Here is a 9061-nt window from a genome sequence, read left to right as displayed (position 1 = left end):
GTAATGAATTGAAAAGAATGCGGGGAGTGAATGAGTGAAAAGGTTAAGCCTAGACTCATATTCCTTCCTTTGTAAATCACATAATTTTCACCATGTAATTCTTCCTAGGCCCTCTTCCTTCCTCCTTCCGACATGGCGGCAAGCGCTTTAACATACCTGTGCTTTATCAGTCACGCTTACACGAAAGGCAGGACAGAATAAACCTTTTGGCGGCTCTGAACAACCTTATTGACAATATTAACAAAACATAATTATCCCTTTGGCGTTTCTAGACACACCTACTGTATTAGTTTACCAAGATTAACATCCATCCATCCATCATCCAATCCTACGTTGCTCCATGAGGAGCGTAGGAGCCCGGGGTTAGGCAGTTGGGCTCGACCTTTAAGATGAGAGTGACCAGCCTCACTCATCCCTGAGTGGCATTACATGAGCAATCAACCCCAACCACCCATTGGATATAAACCTTCACCGGCTCAATCCGACTGGAGGATAATAATTTCCCACTAAACCACCAGGTGCCAAAATTTGGTTATATGGTTACCGCCCAGCGTGGTAAATGGTTTCCTGGTGTACAGGAAATCATTTGGCTTGTCACTCAGTATAGTTACCCACAGGCAGAAGGAAAAGGAAAGATTGAAGGAAAGAAAGACAGAAGAGGGAGTGCAAAGTCATCCGTAGGCAGAAGGACAAGGAAAGAATGAAAGAAGGAAAGACAGAAGAGGATGGAAGGAAAGAAGGATGGAAGAGAGGAAAGGGCAGACACCCGAGTGCAGCACTACATCGAGTGAGTGGATGGTGAGCGCCCCCACCTACCACAAACCAAGATTAACACTGCATGATTAACCCTTTGATGGCTCGAAACATAATTTTACCAACATTAACACTGCATGACGGCTCTAGACACACTATTTTACCGTCATAAACAGTGACGATTCTTTATTGCCTATGGGAATTCCAAACAGTTAAGAGGGTGAAGGCAATCTCGATTAACTCTATTTAAAATCAGAGTACTACTGGACGTCTGATGCTGAAGAGGGACGCCTTACATGCCTGCACCGTTATAACAGAGCGGTTCCACTGCACGGTCATGCAAACCTCTCTCAACTTTCTCCCAGTCTCTCGACAGGAGGATGGCGAACTGCAGGTAGCGTGAAATTCGATGGGTTTTCGTCCAGATGAGTCTGACTTGCAACAACAACAACAGCAACAACAACAACAGCAACAACAACAATTCTGCTATCGCTAATGGCCGATTCTGTTTGTATGGGAGAAGTCTTAGGACTCCGAAGGTTAAAAGACTGATGTAGTTTGTGATAAGAAACCTTGAGGGAGGCGGTAGGTGAATCGGTAGAGAGGCGGCCTGCAGTCCTAATGGATCCAGGATCGATTCCCGGCTGGGGCAGGGAAGAGTTTATGGATTTGAATTTCATAAAGGCAGACTTTACTGATCTACCAGAAGACCCGCCGACACATAAAAATTTACTCGCTAATACCAGTTCACCAGTCCTGTATGAGACAGCCCAAGCATGTATTCAGTATGGACAGTGGGCGTTAGCGCTGAACTGGTGACATGTGGAGGTGTATGAGAGGACTACTGGGCCTTAGGATAGGCCTTGAAGTCTTTGCCCAGAATGGGACAAATAAACCCAAAAAGAAATTGAGAGAAAATTCACTAATGTAACGCTGAAAAATGAGTGAGATATTTGAACAGAAGGCTAAGTGGATTAAATGGAAAAAATATAAAGGAAGATATATGAGTGAAGAGAATGGGTGAATGGGACAAGGTGTTGGAGGGGTGTCGAGGTAAGGGTGACGTGAGTGAGCACAGGGTGGGGGAGATGGGGATAGAGAGAGGTAGATGGGAAGGAAGGAAGAAGGGAATGGATAAAGGGGATCAGGAGTGGGGGAAGGGTAGAAGATGGGAGAAAGGAGAGGGAGGTGATAGGAGGCAGGGAGAGCGTGGGAGACATGAGGAGAGGAGAGGAAAGGGAATCATACTTGAGGAAAGGAGTGAAGGGGTGGTGGAGATATGAGGGAGGGATGAAGATGGTGGATGTGGGATGGAGGTGGTGGAAATAAGAAGGAGAAGAAATGGGGAGGGAGTATGGAGGAAAGAAGGGGAGGGGACAGAAGAGACGAGGGGGAGAGGTGGAAAGAGTGATAGAGGGGGAGAGGGCCGGAGAAATGGACGAAAGTGAATAATATCGGCGGCAGTGGTAGGGGGAGAAAGAGGGAGGGGTAGAGAGACTGGAGAAGAGGAGGGGACAAAAAAAAAAAAAAAGCAGGAGAGAGGGAGGTGGAGGGGGGCGAAGGAGGGTCAGACTGGAGCTATGGGTATATAAGACGCAGCCACCAGGTAATCCACAGCATACACTTGAGCCACTCCAATGTTGATCATACATCTGGCTCTTTTGGCTCCCTTGGCCACGGTTCGTAACTCACACATATTTCTTTACTCCCTCGTTGCGGTGATATCATTTATGCTCATCTTACAACCGCTTAGCAGTTATACTTAGCTTTGGTGAAAGAAATCTGAGTGAAAGAGTGAAGTCTGCATCTTCAGTAACCCCTTCTCATTCGTGAATTTTGCCCCTCCTGCATCTCTAAGCCTTACATCTTCTGTACGTCAGTAATGTTATATACTGTATTTACTGCCCAGCACTATTTGTTTTACTTCCATGTATACAGTAGCCTTGTTTCTGGCTACTTATCTCTGTGCTAACCCCACTTTCACTCCCCAATGCACCCTGTCCTTCACTTCACTTTTCATATCTCTGTTTGTGTACAGAACTGTGCTCACATGTCTGAATGCCTGCACGGTCTGCATTTTTGTAACACGTGCATCTACATCGTTCGTCTTTGTGCCTGTTTCAAACCTATTACTTTCAGAATCGTTCCCCTCCCAAGTGTTGCCACTTTCACCTTTCTTGTCACTTCATTCACACTCAACGGTCCTGGAGACATGATGTACTGGTTTCAATCTTTAAGTCAATCCCAGCCTTTACTTCAACGCACCATCCGACCTCACGAGCTGTTTTTCCCAATCATGCTCTGAATGAGTGCTCGTATCCCCTCTACTCCATAAAGCTCTAAACTTCGTACAGATCAGTTTGGCTCAGATTTTCATCCTTTTGCACATCATTACCCGCAGCTCAAAGAAAGATTAAGACAATACTACTGTTTATATAAAATTTTCTTATCATTCTTTCACGACTAGCATCATGCTCTTTTGTTAATCTCTTGCAACAGTTCAACGCTCAGGGTCAGGAGATAGCAGTTTTAAACCAAGTTTATGTACACAGAGTACGGATATTTTAAAAGTGAAACCGAAAGCACGAAAGATATAGCGTATCACTGCTGTGTGTTATCAAAAAAAGTGCCTCATTTAGTGTGTGTTTTCCCAGGAGTATTACTAAGAAACAGTATGTGTGTGTGTGTGTGTGTGTGTGTGTGTGTGTGTGTGTGTGTGTGTGTGTGTGTGTGTGTGTGTGTGTGTGTGTGTGTGTGTGTGTGTGTGTGTGTGTGTGTGTGTTACTTTTAAATAATGTCAGTGTGCGTTTGACCAGGTAGAGTGTTGCAGAATCTATCTATCTATCTATTGCCAGACGCCTCAATCCCGTTTGGGGTGGCCACAAACAAATCGCCTCCAAGTCGCCCTGTCCCCCGCCATTTCACTACCCTGCTCCCAACTCACACCCCCCTCTCTCATATACCTCTCCACCCCATCCCTCCATCTCATCCTCGGTCTCCCCCTCCCTCTTCCACCCTCCACCTCACTCACATACACTCTCTTCGTCAGTCTTTCACCCTCCATCCTCTCCACATGGCCAAACCACCTCAGTGTGTTCCTCACAACGCTTCCTATCACATCCACATCAACACCACAACGCTCCTTTATATCCTCATTCGTCAGCCTGTCTCTCCACGTGACTCCACAAGCTCCTCTTAAATAACTCATTTCCACTGCTCTCACTCTTGACTTGTGTCCTTCCAACAACGTCCAAGCTTCACTTCCGTACGTTAGAGTTGGTATCACAATACTGTCATGTAGTAACTTTTTTACTTCCATGCTCACTTCCCTGTTTCTTATCACTGCTTTCAAGGAACCAGCAACCTTTCTTCCCTGCTGTACCCTTTCAAGCACTTCACCCTCCAAACCTCCATCCTTACTCATCACACTACCCAAATACTTAAACGTACTCACTTTTTCCAATTCCTCACCATCCAACCTCGCTATACATTCACTGACTTCACCTCTCTCAAAGACCATCACTTTACTCTTCCCTACATTCACCTTTAGGTTCCGTTTCTTACACACTCTCTCAAACTCATCCACCAAGCCTTGCAGCTCCCCTTCATCTTCACTCAACAACACAGTATCATCTGCAAACAACAGTACAGGGAGTTTCCAAACACTATCCTCTCTCACCAGGGCCACTCCAACATCCACTACCCTACCTTGTACCTCTTTTATTACCCCATCCATGTACAGATTGAACAACCATGGAGACATGACACATCCCTGTTTCAACCCAACTTTCAAAGAGAAAAATTCACTTAGTTCACCATCCACACGCACTGCAGCCTTAGCACCATCATACATACTCTTCACAGCATTCAACAACTTCCCATCTACTCCATATATTCTTAACACTTTCCACAATCCTTGTCTATCCACCCTGTCATATGCTTTCTCCAAATCCATGAAAGCCGCATACAACTTCTTTCCCTTCTCTAGAAACTTTTCCACCTAAAGATCTAAGAATGATTATCTGATCTACACAACCTCTTCCTTCCTAAAGCCTCCCTGTTCTTCTCCAACTAATTTCTCTGTTCTTTCTCTAACGCTGTCAATAAGTATCCTACCATACACTTTTCCTATTATACTAAGAAGACAAATCCCCCTATGATTACCACAGACTTCTTTTTCCCTTTTCCTTTGTACAAGGGAATAATTATACCCGACTTCCAATCCTCCGGGACTCTACCTTCCTCCCAGGCCAATCTGCACATCTTCCACATCCATTCTACTACTATCTCTCCCCCATGCTTCAGCATCTCACCACACACTCCATCAATTCCTGGGGCTTTCCCCGATTTAACTTTCTTCATTGCTTCCACAACCTCTATCCTACTGATTTCTACCTGTCTTCTCACCTCCCTCCTTCTCCCAGCCATTCCCCAGCCACTTATACTCGCATTACTTCCATCCTCTACGTTCAACAATTCCTTAAAGTGTTCTCTCCATCTGCTCACTTTTTCTCCCTTCTCCACTAGTAATCTACCATGTTTATCTTTCACTCCCCTGCTAACTTCACTTCCACCCTGTCTTACTCTTTTCACTTCTCTCCAGAACATTTTCTTACAGTCCCTCCACTTTACACTCAAATTCCTTCCAAATTCCTCATCCACTCTCTTCTTACTCTCTCTTACTAATCTTTTCACCTCTCTCTTCCTTTCCACATATAACTCTCTCTTCTGCCTCTCAACTTCTTCCACGCCCCTATTTCTCATCCATTCATTGTATGCTTTCTTCTTTTGTGTCACAGCCTGTTTCACCTCTTCAGTCCACCACGCTGTTCCTTGCACCCCCCTCCGTCTTCTCTTCCTTCCACACACCACATCACATGCTGCACATATTTCTTCTGTAAATATCTTACACACACCTTCCACGTCTCCCATCTGCTCCAATTCATATTTGCCCAATCGTTCCTCCACTTCTCTCTTATACTCTGCCTTTTTCTCATCCTCTTGTAACCTTTCCACTCTCCTTGCAACTACTCCTTCCTCTCGTCTTTCCCTTCTTCTATTCCTCCATCTTACTTGCATCCTAATTCTGGCCACCACCAAGTAGTGGTCAGAAAGGCCACTCCCCCAACCTCTATAAACTCTTGCATCCAATATACATCTTCGCATCCTTTCATCCACACACACATAATCAATCATTGCCTTCCTTTCATTCAGTTCACCACCCACCCTTCTCATCACTCGCCATGTATACCTGTGGATCATTTTATGCCTGAAGAGGGTATTGGCTATTACCAACCCCCTCCCAGCACAGATGTCCACTAACGCACTCCCATTCTCATCTATCTCAGCAGGCACACCCCACTCACCAACTATTCCATCCACCTTCACATTACCAACTTTACCATTCATATCACCGATCAAAAACACTCTCTCATTCCTTCCAAATGATGAATGATAAATGTGTCGTATAAGAAGTGGTATGTGTTTTGTGTTACTAATATACAATCTTGAATGACGTGTTTTCTCCAGGCAGTGTGTGGGGATGTTACGTGTATCACCAACACAATGTCAGTCGTCCTTGGTTTTCCCAGGTGGTGTGTGGCGGTGTGGTGGGTCAGGTGGGGCGACAAGCTGGAGGGTCAGGTGAAAACGAGATGCTGTTACAATGCCAAGACACACTCGTTCTGGACTTCTACTCCCAGCAAACTCCACAGGTCCAGTGCTCATCACCCTGCCACAGCAAGATTGACGTAAGTTTCTTATATTCACCTTGTAATACTTTAATTCCGTGTCGTCTTTACTCAGACTTTCATGGTCAAGGTAACTCTAGTACTCTGCATTACTCCTTCCAAACGAGTTTATTAGATAAAGTGTGTATACGAACCTGGGAGTGTCAGTACTGGTGCCATTAACACTGTGGATACGAATTACGTACCTAGTTTTTTTTTTTTTCGATTAACATCAGCCGTTTGTAATAAGCTCAAGAGAAACCTACCCACAAATATTTTTTCTCTATTTGAGACTAACTTTATGAGTGGGAATAGAAGCAAATATTTTTATTCCATATTACGACGGATGATTTTATTTAGCTAATACAAACTCACCACAACCAGAGGATTAAGTAACATCAGCTTGAATGCGTATAACTCTGTGTATTCATCAGATAGATTTCATACAATATTTATCAGTAAGGTTGGGTTTGCCGACACGTGGAACTGTCTAACAATGTGGGGACGATGATGATTATAATAATTGTGATGATGATGATGATTATGGTTACAATTATTGTGATGATAATTACGGTGACGATGATGATAATGCTAAAGGTGATAGGGTTTATTATGAAAATGACGATGAATGTGATGATGATAATGATGATGGAAATATGGATTACTTTGATGATGATGATGATGATGATGATGATGGATATTATAATGATGTTGAAGACAAAGATAATTATGATAGTGGTGATGATAATGATTTTGATGGACATGGTAAAAATGTTAAGGATTATTTTATTAATGATAATGCTTACTGACCGATTTGTATTTCTTCGTGACAGACTTGGGCCGCTGGACCAACGTACCGACGGGAGGCTCGGTTGGCTCAGTATGGTCTGATGGTGAAGATGGACTACGATATGGATGGACGTCTTACCTGTTCACTTGTTGAGGATCAGCCAGGTGAGAGAGAGAGAGAGAGAGAGAGAGAGAGAGAGAGAGAGAGAGAGAGAGAGAGAGAGAGAGAGAGAGAGAGAGAAATAAAAGTAAATAGGGCAGAACACAAAACCCTGCGGTACATCCACAGTAACGTCTAGACTATGTCCCGTACACCAATTATCGTTATACCTGAGCCCTCTGTTACTTAGATTTATTTCATTCTCGCTAGCATAAGAAAGAAAGTTGTAGTGTCTGTTCCTTAGCGAAGTGTTTTGCATATACTGTAACAATGTTGATCTAGTGCATGATGTTTATATTCGTACCTTTTTAATGTCGACACAATTTACATCAATAGCTTATTCATAAATACCCTTTCATCCCTAGGACATCATCTAATGTTTATTCCAATTGCTGCCATACATTGCTGTTCACTTTAAAAGTGTCCCTTCCAGAATTATTGTAAGTGATGGCTAATATACAACTCCTCTAGGTCAAGAAGTCTCTCCTAAGTTGAATAAAATCGTCTGGAGTTAGCATGAACATTATGCATGACACCATCGTACTGAGGTGGTTAAAGTATAGCCTGAGAGCAAAATGCATCGCCAAGGTCTGACGATGAGATTTTACGAAATATAAAATATACTAGGACTTATAGTTAGTTTATCCCTGGTACTTCAAGGCGGCATTAATGAAAAAGTTACTACAGGTTACATTCCCAAGGCTGAATAAAGACATCTGAAAATACCTAGAAAAAGAAAGATGTCAACATTACAACTCACTTCAGTCATGTACGTCTTTCTCAAATTTATTCTTCCTATCTCCGTATGTTTTAATTTAGCATAGGACAGTCGTTTAATACTGATGGCGTCATTAAAGGTTTCTTAAGGGGAATGAAGGTATCTAAAAGTAACGAGAATGAATAAGTTGCGATATCCCTGTGTTCTGCAGCAGTACAGCTGGAAGCATTAATCTAAATTCAGTACTACGGTTTGTATCCTAATGGGTGATTGTGGCAGAGGGAAAACAGATATATGCCATGGCCCTCGGGTAGTCATTAGGCCTAAGAGTGAACTATCTTAATATTGTTGTTTTTTTTTTTTCACAGATATCAAACAGCTTCAGGCAGACCTTTCAGCCGAAGCATGTGGTACATCAACCCAGACACCTGGTGGCTCTGAAGCAACGCCAAGTGGATCTGAAGCAACACCAAGTGGGTCTGAAGCAACACCAAGTGGATCTGAAGCAACACCAAGTGGGTCTGAAGCAACACCAGGTGGATCTGAAGCAACACCAAGTGGACATACACCAAGTGGATCTGAAGGAACACCAAGTGGATCTGAAGCAACACCAAGTGGATCTGAAGCAACACCAGGTGGATCTGAAGCAACACCAAGTGGATCTGAAGCAACACCAGGTGGATCTGAAGCAACACCAAGTGGATATACACCAAGTGGATCTGAAGGAACACCAAGTGGATCTGAAGCAACACCAAGTGGATCTGAAGCAACACCAGGTGGATCTGAAGCAACACTAAGTGGATCTGAAGCAACACCAAGTGGGTCTGAGGCAACACCAAGTGGATCTGAAGCAACACCAAGTGGTAATGCACCAAGTGGGTCTGAAGCAACACCAAGTGGATCTGAAGCAAC

The sequence above is a fragment of the Coenobita brevimanus genome, chromosome 30 (assembly GCF_032717465.1).
Source record: "Coenobita brevimanus isolate Jiangsu-jjx chromosome 30, ASM3271746v2, whole genome shotgun sequence".
NCBI classification, from domain to species: domain Eukaryota; kingdom Metazoa; phylum Arthropoda; class Malacostraca; order Decapoda; family Coenobitidae; genus Coenobita; species Coenobita brevimanus.
This window is presented reverse-complemented; position numbering follows the sequence as displayed.